This window comes from Hippopotamus amphibius, chromosome 2, assembly GCF_030028045.1.
Source record: "Hippopotamus amphibius kiboko isolate mHipAmp2 chromosome 2, mHipAmp2.hap2, whole genome shotgun sequence".
Lineage (NCBI taxonomy): Eukaryota > Metazoa > Chordata > Mammalia > Artiodactyla > Hippopotamidae > Hippopotamus > Hippopotamus amphibius.
This window is the reverse complement of record NC_080187.1, coordinates 143209700-143225262: the sequence shown is the minus strand read 5'-3', so window position 1 is coordinate 143225262 and position 15563 is coordinate 143209700. Positions and strand designations below refer to the sequence as shown.

General features: G+C 40.9%; 1 pseudogene; it reads right to left on the bottom strand.

Moving 5' to 3' along the window:
• Positions 1-14167: 14167 nt before the first annotated feature.
• On the bottom strand, positions 14168-14654 carry LOC130843987 (sorting nexin-3-like; annotated as a pseudogene).
• Between the last annotated feature and the right edge of the window lie 909 nt (positions 14655-15563).

Sequence of the window (15563 nt, the reverse complement as noted above, 5' to 3'; positions counted from 1 at the left end):
AATATTAATTGGTCATTTTATCCTCTTCCTAGGTGATGCAAGGAAGGATCTTAGGGTACTTTAATGTCATTTATCACTCTTCTGATTCATATGCCATTTATATTAATGCCATATATTTTCAATGCCATAAGCCTCAATACTTGCTGTTTTATGTAGTTGCTCTTTATTTAGAATTACACACTTTCTTCTTTAACAATTTAATTTTTTTAGAACTTTTATTGAGATATAATTGACATGCAGTAAACTGCATATATTTAAAGTGTACAATTTGATATCTTTTTTCTTATTAGTAATGTATATATGGCAATTCCAATCTCCCAATTTTTCTCACCGCCACCCCCCCTGCTTTCCCCAGTTGGTATCCATATGTTTGTTCTCTACATCTGTGTCTCTATTTCTGCCTTGCAAACTGGTTGATCTGTACCATTTTTCTATATTCTGCATATGTGTTAATATACGATATTCATTTTTCTCTTTCTGACTCACTTCACTCTGTATGACAGTCTCTAGGTCTATCCATGTCTCTACAAATGTCCAAATTTGATTCCTTTTTATGGCTAATATTCCATTATGTGTGTGTGTGTGTGTGTGTGTGTATACACACCACATCTTCTTTATCCATTCACCTGTTGATGGACATTTAAGTTGCTTCCATGGCCTGGCTATTGTAAATAGTGTTGCAGTGATCAGTGGGGTGCATGTGTCTTTTTGAATTATGGTTTTCCCTGGGACCATTTTAATTTTCACTCTTCATTTCTTTCTGTATCCCCAAGCTTCGTGTAACCTGAAAAACACCTTTTAATATTTCCTTTAGGACTGGTCTACCAATGGTGAATTCTTTCTATTTTTGTTTGTCTGAAAATTATTTCATTTATGGAGGCTATTTTTGCTTTTCTTCTTGTTATCAGTGGGATGGTTGGTCCATATTACGTAGCCCACCATCACTCTCCATCAACTTTTATATTTGGCAACATTTGGTTTTCCTTTCTATTCACTCTTACCTGATGTTGTGCTGTACATGAAACATGATGACTTACCAAAGTACCATCGGTAATATCCTGTTAAATCTTTCTTCATGTAAAGTAGTTTTGTATTTGGGAATTTCTTTTTTACAAAAAATATAGTCAAAACAAAAGTAACTAAACCCTGTTGTGTTGGGTCACTTTGAATACGTCTCTTGCTACAGTTGGAAGTTATGGTGGTTTTCCAACTTGTCTAGTAGCCAGGAACATTGCACTCATGGCAAAAAATAACCTAGATGTTCTCATCCTTAATATAGGATTATGTGGGGGTGCTGTGGAGAGGTGGCCTGTGTAATTCCTGGAATGGGCTCCCCAGGGACAGTAATGATCTGTGTATTAGTGATGGTATAGATGTGTTCTAGAATATGATTTGTCTATACTTTGGGAATTTTTATTTGAGTTTCTTAAATAAACTAATATTTTATATCTGAAGTATCCCAGAGACAAAGCCCAGTGGTGCAAAGGGAGTAGAGTTTAGACACTGAGCACCATGGAATAACTTCTTAAACTCTGCTTCTGTGTGCACATGGCCAAACTCAGTGTCCAGTGAAGACAATAAAACATCCTTTGTTTTGCTTTATTTTTGAGTTATTTGTGTGTATGTTTCTTACTCACTAGAACATGATGTTCTGTAGCAAGACTGAAGAGTCTGACATCAGTTACAAATACACGTCTATTGATTACCTTCAAATCGACAGTCATTCATCACCAGCAAGCTCCCCGTTGGACCCTTGGGGGCCAGGCAGATAGCGGCTTTGTGGGGATTATGCAAATTGGAGGGCACATGCCCCTTAAAAACTGTGTGGCCACCCTTAGTTTGAATTATTACCACGTTGGGATGTGGGTCCTATATTGATTTCCTCTTTCCTTTTCCTGACATGTCAGAAATCTAGGTGCTTATGTGAAATCTCCATATTTCTAAACATTAGCAAATAATTCCCTTTTTTGGGGTAAACTCTACAACTATAGTTAGAAGAATCAGACCTACAGGCCAGATTCCTCCTGGGGCCGCCAGTGTGCTCCCTTTATCTTAGCTATAACCTAGGCACTGCTCGCATTCAGTACCCAAGGTCACTGAGCATCTGACCTCAAAGGTGGCATTGAGGATGATTGTGAGGCTGAATGAGATGAACATCTTGCATGAGTCACTTAATCCAGACGCCCAAGAGTCATCCTAGTGCCTCCTTTCTCCCTCCATGCTCATCTTCCCTGAGCCTTGAACTTTGCAAAGCTTTGGTATATGTTTGTGCAAGGAAATTAACAATTGCATTCCAGCCTGTGAATGTCAGTCAAGAACACGTATTCCTCGTGCAATAACTTAGATAAAGTCAAATACTTATGAAAAACAGATGTGTAGCTCTGCGTACAATATAGAGAGGGAAAAAAAGTAAAAGACTTCATTGAGATATCGAAAGGTTGTTGTGGTCAAGTGAATCATAGCAGCAGACGTATTCGATCCAAGATGGGAAATGCTAGCTGTGAGTGATGATAGGTCGGCTGCTGCATTTGACTGGATTCCTGGTCCGCAAGGGCAGGGGAGGAGCATCCATGAGCAAAAGGCAGGCTTTGTCTGGGCCAGACAGGAAGGGGTGCTGCCCGGGCTCCCCCACACCTTGGACACATGGTTCTGGAAGCTACAGCTGTTCAGCTATAAAATGGGGATTGGTAATATCCACCTCAAGGGTTTATTGAGAAGGTGAGAAAGAAGGCAGGGAAAGTATTGGCAAGGGTGCTCACTGTGTGCATACATGGTGGCTGCTCTGTGCAGGGCCAGATGCTTCCGCTCCTTCTCCAGGCCCACTTCGGAGTCTGGCCCAGAAGAGGGTCACTGAGTGACGTGATGTTAGTTGACTCAGACTTGGGGGAGAAAGCCTATACATAGGGTTCAGATAACAACTTACCTTATAAAATATTAGTAACATGGAATTTAAATAATTACTTTGAACCCATCTTATGGGGATGTCTGAAAAGAAGGAATTGGGAATAGTGGTACCCACCTTACAAAACATAGAAGTTGCCTCTGCAGGGTGACCATCAGGTCAAGCATGGAGCTGATATCAGTCAACCGTATTTTACTGTCTAGATTTCAGAGCTGGGGCGGCCAAAGTGGGGCTGCTGAATACAATACGTCTTCTCTCAGAAGACTCACCACCACCACGCAGCCCAGGAGTATAGACCCCCACCCCGTCGTCCCTGATCCAGTTCCTCCTAATGCTGGTTCCTTCCCTCCCCACCACTCTTTCTGTGTCCCAACTCTTGATGATGGTGATTGGGTTTTATTTCATATTTTTGTTGTAACATTAAACTGTGTTCACAGATTGCAAGTCTGATTAAGTTGGCTGGTTACTTGACATTAGGGTCCGCTTACTATTTTAAAAAAGCAGAATTGTGCACGTGGAATTCTGTAAGATTAGGGAGCTGTGTCCAGCATGTCTATCAGCGACTTGGGTGGAGCATGGAAGCTGCGAAACTGAGCAGAGTGGCTTGTAGCTGGGGTGACCAGATCAGGATTCACACAGCAGGCTGGTATTCCGGGCCAAAACCAACAAGAGGAAGTTCAGTAGTGATTCATGTTAAGTCTTGCCTAAGTAAAAATGGGAGAGAGCTGGCTCTCCTGTCCTTGCTTGGAAAAAGACATTATTTTGAAGAACAAAAGCTTACACTTACGGAGACATTTATTATAGTTACTGTGATGCTGTGTGATTCATTCTATAGATGGTATTTTATTTAAATCCTATTGGGGTAAAATTATCACCTCTGTAAAAAACCTTTTAGAAAGGTTAAGAAACTTATCTAGAGTCACACAGCTTTAAAAAAAAGTTTTTATTGAAGTATAGTTGATTAACAGTGTTGTGCCAATCTCTGCTATACAGCAAAATGACTCAAAGTCATACACATATATATGCATTTTTATATTCTTTTCCATTATGGTTTATCACAGGATATTGAATATAATTCCCTGTGCTATACATTAGGACTTTGTTGTTCATCCATTCTCAATGTAGTCGTTTGCATTTACCAACCCCAAATTCCCAGTTCATCCCTTCCCCACCCTCTTCCCCCTTGGCAACCACAAGTCTTTTCTGTATATCTATAAGTCTGTTTCTCTTTTGTAGATAGGTTCATTGGTGCCATATTTTAATTACCATATAATCCAGCAATCCCATTAATTATAACCTGGGAATATACCCAGACAAAACCGTGATTCAAAAAGATACATGCACCCCTAAATTCATAGCAGCACTCTTCACAATAGCCAAAACATGGAAACAACCTAAATATCCGTCAGCAGATGAATGGATAAAGAAGATGTGATACCTATATAGAATGGAATACTACTCAGCAGTAAAAACGAGATAATGCCACTTGCAGCAACGTGGATGCAACCAGAGTCACACAACTTTTAACCATTATGTGATACTTCCTCCCTAATGAGATCCAATAAATAGTGTGACTGGAAAAGTTAGGAAGGCAGGGAGGGAGGGAGAAGAGGGAAGGGAAGAAGGAGAGATAGAAACTTAGATTTCATCCAAAGAAACCTGGATAATAGAGGCACTATGTGGTCTGTATTATTCTCAGATACAGTGTTATGTTCCGGATGCTACATTTCAAAATAAAAAAATGTGCAGAGTGCAGAGTGGGCAGAGAGAGGAAATATTTGTGAGAGAGCTGGAACAATTGAAGGTACCAAATTATTTGAGAAAGCTTGAGAAGGGGTCTTCTGTAAAAGAGGATGGGCACACATCATCCACTGCTCTAGAGGATGTAAGTTCCAGGGAAGCAGGTTCTGTGTCACTACAAGGAAGAATACACAAGTATTGGGTTGGCCAAAAAGTTCTTCGGGGTTTTTCATAAGATGTTACAGAAAACCCAAACGATCTTTTTTGCCAGCGCAATCCAAATGTTCAGAAATGACCCTGGGGGCACTGTGTTCAGCTCCAGTGGAGGTTTTTTGTTTTTCTTTTCTCTGAATGTCTGTGTTATCCTCATGCTGCTGGCATCAAAGGGAAGAGATGAGAACTCGGTGGACATTGGGGATGTTACTGCTGCTCTTTGGAAAACGAGGAGTGATGAGACCAGCAGGAGGACTGGCTGGTGGGAAACAGCAGTGAGTTTCAAAGCAAAATCTGACCATCTTTATGGCCAAGGAGAGGAGAAAAACTTGAGGACCCCTCTTGAGGTGTCGTTTTCTCCCTGTTATTTTAGGGGAAAAATATCTTACTGATTCAGCCAGAGAAAGCAAATGCCTGCATGTATAACTTGCCTATTTTAGTTATTTTAGTATCAAGATTCTTTTTTGTTTTTCTTTTTTCTTTTTAAAGTAAAGGTGGAGAAGTTATGGAAAAAAACCTGACTCTAAAAACTGAACAGATGGGATAGTGTGAAAAGAAACAAATCGAAACAATATTGCAAAGAACTCTCAACTTTCATTTTAAAATACAGATGATGTTTTTCAGCTTTTCACATCAGTATATCAACCTATCAGTATATCAAATGACAAAATAAAAAATCAATTTCAGCTGTGTCTGTTTTAACCCTTTACCTAAATGATTTGGACTCACCCACCTCCAAGCCCAGATGAATGTATTAAAGTGCTTATTGTATTTTTTATGAATTAGAACTTTATTTTATATTAAGTTATAGACAGGACACAGTTCTGTTTGGTGACGTTTACTATAGAAAATGGAACCGAACAGTGGTCTAATTAGAACAGTGAACAGTATGGGTTTAATTAGCCCTTATTCCCGATGACAGACTTGATCAGCTGCCAGGTATTTATTCTTTCCTTACCCTTGACTGTTGCTGAAATATTGCCTCTAGTAGAGCTGCTTACTGTGCTATAAATAGGTAGCTTGGTAAGAAGCCAGGAAACCCACTGCCCGGTGAGACGTGGGTGAAAATTATTGGAAGACCTCCTCCTTGCTTCCACCGTTATTTCTTCATTTCGCATTTGAAGGTCCTTTCTATAGATCCCTCTCTTAACTTTTTTTTTTTTTTTTGGTTGGATAAGGTAACTTGGCCTAAGGGCGTACGAAAGTCTGTGCAATATCAAGCTGAGCCCCCCGCTTCCGTTTATTAGTGTCAGGGTTTCCTTCATTAACTTTCCTGGTCTCCAACTTAGAACTCACCTATTCAGTCCTGTCTGACTTGAGCTTTTCTGTATGTCAGCAGGATGTGGTTTTGTTTGTGTGCTTGTTTTCAATGAAAATATTAAAGCGTTGGGTTTAAAAAAAACTTTACAAAATGCAGAGAAACAAAAACAGAAGTTTATATTGCCCAGCTCCTGGAAGTAGCCACTGCTCATATTTTAATTAACCTCTTACTCCTTTCCCTAGGCAGGTACACGTTTACCTGTATTAAACATGATATAGGCTTACATTCTTCTCTAATGATTGCCTTTTACTCCCCAAATAATTTTTAAAAGAAATTTCTATATTCATGAAAATTTAGATAAAATTCACATCCATTATAGCACCACCTGGCCTCATCAAATTGAATGCTTTGTCATATTTGCTTCAGATCTTTTATGGGAGGGCTGGGAGGAGAATAAAACGTTCCATTAGCAATCCTTTTGTGTCTTTCCCCCAGTTCACTCCTAGACCCGCTCCCTCCATCCTTTGAGGCAATTTGGTAGGTTTTCTTCCAGCCCATATACTTGTACTTTTACTACTGCATTTTTGTGTGGATATTCATATACTTATTCCTTTATCTATTGGTGAAGAGATAGAAAATGCTATGTGTTCTTCTTTTAATGTAATTAAAATTATGAGTCTTTTCCTTTAGAGTTTCTACCTTTGTTGACATATCTAGGACAGTCTTTGCTATATCATCTGTATAACTTTTAAATCTATAACTTTTTTTTAGTATTTTATGGTTTCAGCATTTAAAATATTAATTTCTGGGATATACCTGAATTCATTTTGGTGTCTTTTGTGGAAAAGTTGTCTGTTATTTTAAACCATTCATCACACCGACTTGTGGTTCTATATGATGTCCTTATACTTGGGTCTGTTTCTAGACTCTTCTTTTTTTAAACTTAATAGATCCGAATGCTTATTACTATGCCAATTCTATACTGTTTTGATTGAGGCAATGTCCCTCTAATTTCTCCTTTCACTGTTTTTTCTTTGCTCTTGCAGATATTTACTCCACCAGATGAACTTTAGAGTTATTTTCTTAGGGTCCAAAAAAGTCCCCTTTGAGATTTTGATTGGAGTTGTTGTAAATGTATAGATTAATTTGGAGAGAACATTTTACAGTATTGAGTTCAGCTGTTTGGGACTATGGTATCTTCTCCATTTATTCAAGTCTACTTTAGGCCTCTTCGTAAAGTTTTGTAGTTTTATTTAAGTAATACACAACATTTCTTTGCATATCTATATCTCTCTGTATATTTAAAAGTTTTTAACTCCACCTGTTCCCTTTTGTTTAGAGTATCTTGATATAAGTCAATGCTGGCAAGTCCAGAAGAGAAATTAAACCAAACAGTAATCATAATTGAGCTTTCTCTATTTTCTTGGATCCTTTTTTTTGGCATATCAGAAATGCATTTTTATTTGAAAACAACTTAAATTTTTAGACAAATGATTTTAGTATATAAATTTGACTTTGTTTTTATACAGAATATAAAGATTTCCCTCATTGATCTTCTATGTGAAGGGTATTACAAGCCTGAAGGGAGATACTTTCTGCATACGAGTGTGTATCTTACATGTCTGGTACTGGAAACCAATGTGTAGTGCTTTCCACACATAAATTAGGTCAAGGGACACCACATATTAAAAAGGGGATTGTGGGAAGACATTCGGGAACCTTTTTGATGTGGGCCGAGCGATGAGATTCTTGAGCAGTGGAGGAGCTGAGGGTGCGGGGCATGGAGACTAATATCACCCTGTTTGGTCCTGAAGGATGGCTGGTTAGCCAAAGACGGGTAAGATTCCTCAGAGGAGGAACAAACTAAGACAGGCACAGCCACAGAGGGGCCAACAGGGGTGGTGCATCCTTATATCACCGTGTTTGGCCCTGGAGGATGACTGGTTAGCCAGAGACGGGTAAGATTCCTCAAGGGAGGAACAACCTAAGACAGGCACAGTCGCAGAGGGGCCAACACGGGTGGGGCACAGACCCCTAATATCTGAGAGAGGTCTCCTGCCCCCAGGGCTGTTTTGCTCTCCACCCCCAGCTCAAATCCACACCTGCTCAACTCAGACCCAGGAAGTAAACAAAGATAATTGCCTCAATCATGTGAGGCCTTTGACTGTTTATGAGTGTAACCTGAGAATGTTAGCCCACGAACTCAATAAAAGCAGCCTGGGATGAGTCAGCGGGGCTCTTGATCCGAGAGGTCTTGAGCCCCCCGGTCCCACTTTTCTCTTCAGTCTGTGTCTGTGTCTTCTTCAAGCTTGCGGCACCCGTCACTCACCTCGAGTCGCCGAGCTGGTCTCGGCAAGTGGCGCCCAACGTAGGGCTCGAAAGGCTTGAGTGACGAAGGCTCACGGAAAGTGAAATTGATGAAAGTAAAGAATTGGGAAGTGCCGTGAAGCCCCCAAGAGGAGAGTAAGAGGCCTCTGAGAAAATCCTGCCAGTAAGTAAATCTCTTGGGTAGTTTGTGTTCGGGGTAAAATATGGGAAATAAAGTTTAGATTAATATCGACCAGATGTATGCCTGTTACGGCAGCTCCTAAGGGCAGGTGGAGTAAAAAGCAAGTGAAGGTCTTGTAAAAAGCAAGTGAAGGTCGATTGTTAGAAATTCTGTAAATAGTTGAGAATACTGTACATGGTTTCCTTCTTTAGGCTAACACTGGGTTTATGTACTTGGGGATAAGGTTGGGAGCAAACTTAAAAAACTGCATTCTAAAGGGACTCCTGTACCAGGTTCTGTTTGGTCAAATGTGGTCTCTGATTAAGTCAGTATTAGAGCCTCTATTAGCGCCTCTATGGGCTCCTGAAGGCTCAAATGATAGCTTTGATGAAGAAGCTGGTCCGTCAGAGGACCGATGGGCATGTGCGGTGCCAAACGAAACTGAAAAACAAAAAGGAATTAGAATTCATACTGAAGTGATTGATAATGATTATACTGGAGAAATTAAAGTGATGATATCAACTTCGGTTCCATGGAAAGCCCATCCAGGTGATAGAATAGCACAGTTGCTTATTCTGCCATATTATAAGATTGGCAATAGTACAAAAGTAAGGAGAACGAGAGGCTTTGGAAGCACAGGAGAGGCAGGAGTTTTCCTCTCTGAAAAAATTTTAGAAACACGCCCGACGTGCTCAGTAACTATAAATGGAAAAGCTTTTAGAGGATTAATAGACACAGGTGCTGATGTTTCAATTATAAGCAGTAATCATTGGCCTTCTCGCTGGCCTACTTGTCCTGCAGACATTACAGTGGTAGGTTTAGGTAGAGCTCATGGCTTGCAGCAAAGTGCTAAAATATTGCCTTGTATTGGCCCAGATGGGCAGCCAGCCCACTTACAACCCTATATAGCAGACCTTCCCATTAATTTATGGGGAAGGGATTTATTGCAACAATGGAAGGCTGAAATCCACATTCCAACGATAGATACTTATAGTATGCAAAGTCAAGAAATGCTGATAAATCAAGGATATCAGCCAGGGTTAGGTCTTGGTAAATATCATGAAGGGAAACTATTTCCCATTCCAGCTGAAGGTAATGCAAATAGAGAAGGTCTTGGATATCAGTCTTTTCACTAGTGGCCACTGTTCGTAAAAGCTTACTGCTTCCCCCAGCACCAATCCCATTGACCTGGAAAACTGATACACCTGTATGGGTTGAGCAGTGGCCTTTAACCATAGAAAAGTTAGAAGCTCTAACAGAATTAGTGACTGAACAGTTAGAAAAAGGACATATTGAAGAATCTTTTAGCCCATGGAACTCTCCAGTATTTCCAATAAAGAAAAAAACTAGTAAATGGCGTTTATTAACAGATCTCAGAGCAGTCAATGCAGTTATACAACCAATGGGGGCCTTACAACCAGGCCTCCCATCACCTAATATGATCCCTGCTAATTGGCCTTTAATAGTTATTGATCTGAAAGACTGCTTTTTCACCATTCCATTACATCCCAAAGATAAAGAAAAATTTGCTTTTTCTGTGCCTGCACTAAATAATAAAGAACCTCGAAAAAGGTTTCAATGGAAGGTGTTACCTCAAGGCATGTTGAATAGTCCTACTATTTGCCAGAATTTTGTTGCTAAAGCCCTTGAACCAGTGCGACTAGAATTTCCTAATTGTTATCTTATCCATTACATGGATGATATCTTGTGTGCTGCTCCTAATCAAGATTTACTTACTTCTGCATATATTAGCATGCAGCTTTGCCTTGATAGAGCAGGACTTAAAATAGCTCCGGAAAAGGTACAAATGCATAGCCCATATCAATATTTGGGCACAATAGTTGCTAGAACAACTATTAGACCACAAAAGGTGGAACTGAGGTCAGATCAAATCCAAACTCTTAATGATTTGCAAAAACTCCTAGGAGATATTAATTGGCTTCGCCCATGCATAGGGATCCCCACCTATGCATTGTCTAACCTATTTGCTTTGTTAAAAGGAGATTCAAAATTAAATAGTCCAAGAACTTTAACATCAGCTGCTTTAGAGGAACTAAAACTTGTAGAAAATAAAATTCATTCTTCTCAATTACAGAGAGTAACTGTTAATCAGCCATTGCAATTAATTATATTACCTTCTCCTCATTCACCTACAGGGATATTAATGCAAAATGAAGGAACTGTGGAATGGTTGTTTTTAGCAAATACTATGGTAAAATCCTTGTCACCTTATTTAGAATTACTAGCTCAGTTGGTTCTGAAGGGAAGAACTCGAAGTAAGCATTTAATTGGAACTGACCCTTCACATATAATTATTAATTTAACTACTAAAGAAATTCAGGCTTGTTTCCAAAATTGTGTAAGTTGGCAAATTGCCTTTGCTGATTATATTGGAAAAATTGATAATCACTATCCGAAAAATCCCATTTTGCAGTTTCTTAAGAGAACTCAATGGATTCTACCTCGAATAACAAAATCTGATCCTATACCAGATGCTTCTATAATTTTTACTGATGGCTCTAGTAAGGGCCGAGCGGGATATACGGGATTTAAAACACGACAAATCCCTGTCCCTCACTTTTCAGCTCAGCAAGCAGAATTATATGCAGTTATCTGTGCTTTGCAAGACATACCTCAGGCCGTTAATATTTTATCTGATTCTGCCTATGTGGTTCAAGCCACTAATATGATAGAAACTGCTACTATCAAGCAGTCTATTCCACAGCCTCTTTATGATCTTTTTCTATTACTTCAACGAGTTGTCCATTCTAGAAACGCTCCTTTTTATATTACCCATATTCGGGCCCATACTACTTTGCCTGGGCCTCTGGCAACAGGTAACAGAGCTGCTGATAGACTTGTTGCACCCGTGTTGGATGAAGCTCAACATTTCCACCAATTAACTCATGTAAATGCTAAAGGCTTAAAAATGAAGTTTGATATTACATGGAATCAAGCCAAAGATATATTAAGAACATGTCCATCATGCCAAATTATTAATAATCCTCAGCAATCTGAACCTGGTGTAAACCCAAGGGGCTTGCGCCCTAATTCTTTATGGCAAATGGATGTTACTCACATCTCATCCTTTGGTAAGCTCTCCTATGTGCATGTAACCATTGATACATTTTCTCAATTTATATGGGCTACTGCCCAGTCTGGTGAAACTGCAAAGCATGTGCAAAAGCATTTATATGCATGCTTCGCAGTCATGGGGTTGCCACAAGCCATTAAAACAGATAATGGCCCTGCTTACATTAGTAAAGCATTTCAACAATTTCTTGATATGTGGTCTATATCACATTCTACAGGACTTCCTTACAACCCCCAGGGACAAGCAATAGTTGAAAGAGCAAACCAACTACTTAAAAACATGTTCCAAAAACAAAAAGGGGGAATCACCCAAGGGCAACAAACAATTTTAAATAAAGCCTTATTTACTATTAATTTTTTGAATGTATCTGCACAGGCTTACAGATACAGCAGCTGAGAGGCATTTTCAAGCCTCGTCTAAGAATGTGACTCACTTTAATGATGCACAGCCGCTGATATGGTGGCAGGACCCATTGACTAATATCTGGTCGTCAGGAAGGTTAATCACATGGGGAAGAGGGTTTGCTTGTGTGTCACCAGGACAAGGCCTGGAACCTGTGTGGATTCCATCTCGGAGAATTAAGCCATATCATGAGCGTTCCAAAGAAACGCCATCTTGAATGGGATGTAGAATCTCCGGAGATGAACTTTGTACATTTGTTTTCAGGTTTGAGCTTTGGAATACTAAGTTTACTAATTATGCCATCCCTGATAGACCTTTGTGTGAAATAAAACGGATATGGGCTGACAGACAAGATCAGATTCTTTGGGATGTTTGCTGTGGGACGGAGGGTGTAATACTACTTAATGGTTCCTATGGAACAGTATGAAACTGGTCCCCTAAGGGGTATGCAGTCTCTAATGGTTTACACCAAAAAAACTCCTCCTGCAATCCCTATAAAAGGTTGTGATGGCATATACCAATATTGCCATGCACTCGCCCTATCCCATCTTATGGCTTAGGATTGGATTAATACTTCCTTGGCCTCAATTAGAGAATGGCAGAGCTCAAACAGAAATATGGAAACTTCCCTTAAGTTTAAGAACATTACAAATCTGGGATGGCCATGATGCCAGTGACACATCTGCTGGGATATGGAGCGGATGGTGTCACACTGGACATACAACAATTACAAACTAAAATAACTGGCATGCAATATGATTTTTGCAGTCTCTATACCAAATTTGCTACTTTACAAAGTATAGCTGATGGATTAAAAGCATTGCATCCATTGGATTGGATAAAAGGCATGAATAGCAGTCTCCTAAGCATTTTGATACTTTTTGTTGTCTTTTAATTATCCTATGTTTAAGTTCTCAGGTGCACAGGAAGAACGCTCCAAGGATTGACGGAAAAAGAAATAACTCGAATAGGCTTATCTTCTCCTACAGGCTTATCTTCTCCTACGAAAACAAAAAGGGGGAGATGTGGGAAGACATTCGGGAACCTTTTTGATATGGGCCGAGCGATGAGATTCTTGAGCAGTGGAGGAGCTGAGGGTGCGGGGCATGGAGACTAATATCACCCTGTTTGGTCCTGAAGGATGGCTGGTTAGCCAAGGACGGGTAAGATTCCTCAGAGGAGGAACAACCTAAGACAGGCACAGCCACAGAGGGGCCAACAGGGGTGGTGCATCCTTATATCACCGTGTTTGGCCCTGGAGGATGACTGGTTAGCCAGAGACGGGTAAGATTCCTCAAGGGAGGAACAACCTAAGACAGGCACAGTCGCAGAGGGGCCAACACGGGTGGGGCACAGACCCCTAATATCTGAGAGAGGTCTCCTGCCCCCAGGGCTGTTTTGCTCTCCACCCCCAGCTCAAATCCACACCTGCTCAACTCAGACCCAGGAAGTAAACAAAGATAATTGCCTCAATCATGTGAGGCCTTTGACTGTTTATGAGTGTAACCTGAGAATGTTAGCCCACGAACTCAATAAAAGCAGCCTGGGATGAGTCAGCGGGGCTCTTGATCCGAGAGGTCTTGAGCCCCCCGGTCCCACTTTTCTCTTCAGTCTGTGTCTGTGTCTTCTTCAAGCTTGCGGCACCCGTCACTCACCTCGAGTCGCCGAGCTGGTCTCGGCAGGGGATAAGAGAAATATTCTGTTAATCAGACTCAAGAAGCAAACATGACACAAAAACTGCAGGTAAGACCAAGTGAGTAACTTTAGTTAGGACACTGCAGGTTATACTGGGGTAACAGGTTTGTGAAGCTAGAGTGTGCACCACATTAAAACAGCAAGAAAGAGCTATTTATATAGAAAGGCCGGAATGAAGGATTTTTTCACTAAAGCAAATGAACTTCTTGTCAACTGCCAAAACAAAACAGAACAGAGCATGTCAGTGTTGGTATACTGAAGGCATATCATACCAGGTTTTGTGCAGCATGCTAAGTTAGTCAGAACTTCTTCACTGGTGCATATGAATCATTCATAGTCATGGAAAGTTTTTTTTCCCCTTCTTGCCAAATTTCAGGCATGTCCTATTTTAGATGGAGTATAGCTTTTATCTAAAATTTCATCCTGTAAAAACATATGAAGACAACATTCATTCTGTGCCAGAGGATGACCAGCGACTTTGTTTATCAACTGCTCCAGCCCTTGCTTCCTTTCTTCAATAAAAATGTAGTCAAATATTCCATCATCTCCTCTAAAAGGAAGTTTAGGCAAAAATGCTTTTCCAGGGAGGGGGGGACTACAACCTTGCTCTCTCTTTCTAATTCACTCCGCAGCCATTCAAAGTCACTGTATCTTCTTCTAACAGTAGATTCCTTCAGCTTGAAAACAGGCAGATTTGTCCTGACCCTGATTTCGGAGGTAGTGAAGCGGCCCCGGCCGACCCCCACTGTCTGCGGATTGCTCACATGGATCTCGAGGAAGTTGCTGGAGGCCCGTAGGCATCATTCAGGTTCTGCGGCTTGGTGATCAGCCGCCGGATGTCCGCCATGGTCTTTGCCATTTCGCTGCTGCAGCCACCGGCGCCGCCGCGGGCTCCCTCCACCCGCTCCATGTTCCACCGACCCGGCCGCCCGCCGCGGGGACACCGGGCTCGCCCTGAAGCTTTATCTGTTTTGTTTACTTGGGATGGAGCCTCTCTCAGGAGGTCCCATAAATCCTCATGCGAAAAGATTTCCTTGGAATAAGCACCAGTCTGTATGACAGAGAATTTCTTAGATAGAAGCTGGGACCCTGCTATGTAAGTTATAAAACAAAATAATAATCATAAATATTATTTATATTTAGCCAATGTATTTAAATTTTGAAATGATAAAATGTCAGATTTAAAACTGAGCTTGGAAGCCATCTGGATAAAATCCTCCTAAGGTGGAAAGGTACTCATGTGGTACTAGTTTCGGTGTGTGTTGATGTAGCCATTGCAAAGCAAAGCATTTTTAGGCAACTTAGGTCTTTGTGAATAGCTTAGAATAAGACTCTGGAGAAACTGGGAAAGCTTTTGGGATATTTCTAGCATTCTGTCTATAATTTGTTGGGTCTTTTCACTTTCCAGACCTCAAGAAACACTCGTTTGGATGGAAGACAAAGATAACACCTGGGATGCTTGGGGCGACTGGTGTGACTGCCCCGGACTTGCGGGGGAGGAGCATCCTAGTCTCTGCAGAGATGTTTGGCTGGCAGGTAAGTGGTGGCTTTACCTGTTCTTCTCTCTGGGGTGTCAGGGCCTTCGGATGGGTGGAGTTGGGTAGACAACTTGGCTTCTTGGTTGTGGAAGGTACCACCATGGTGGTGTAACATCTGCTATGTCTGAATATTAGTCAACTTCTAGTTACCATATTTAAATCATAATGGCCGCCTTGTCATGACTGGCCATACCCCTCCACATGAGACTCGCAGCTCACAGCAGCAGGGG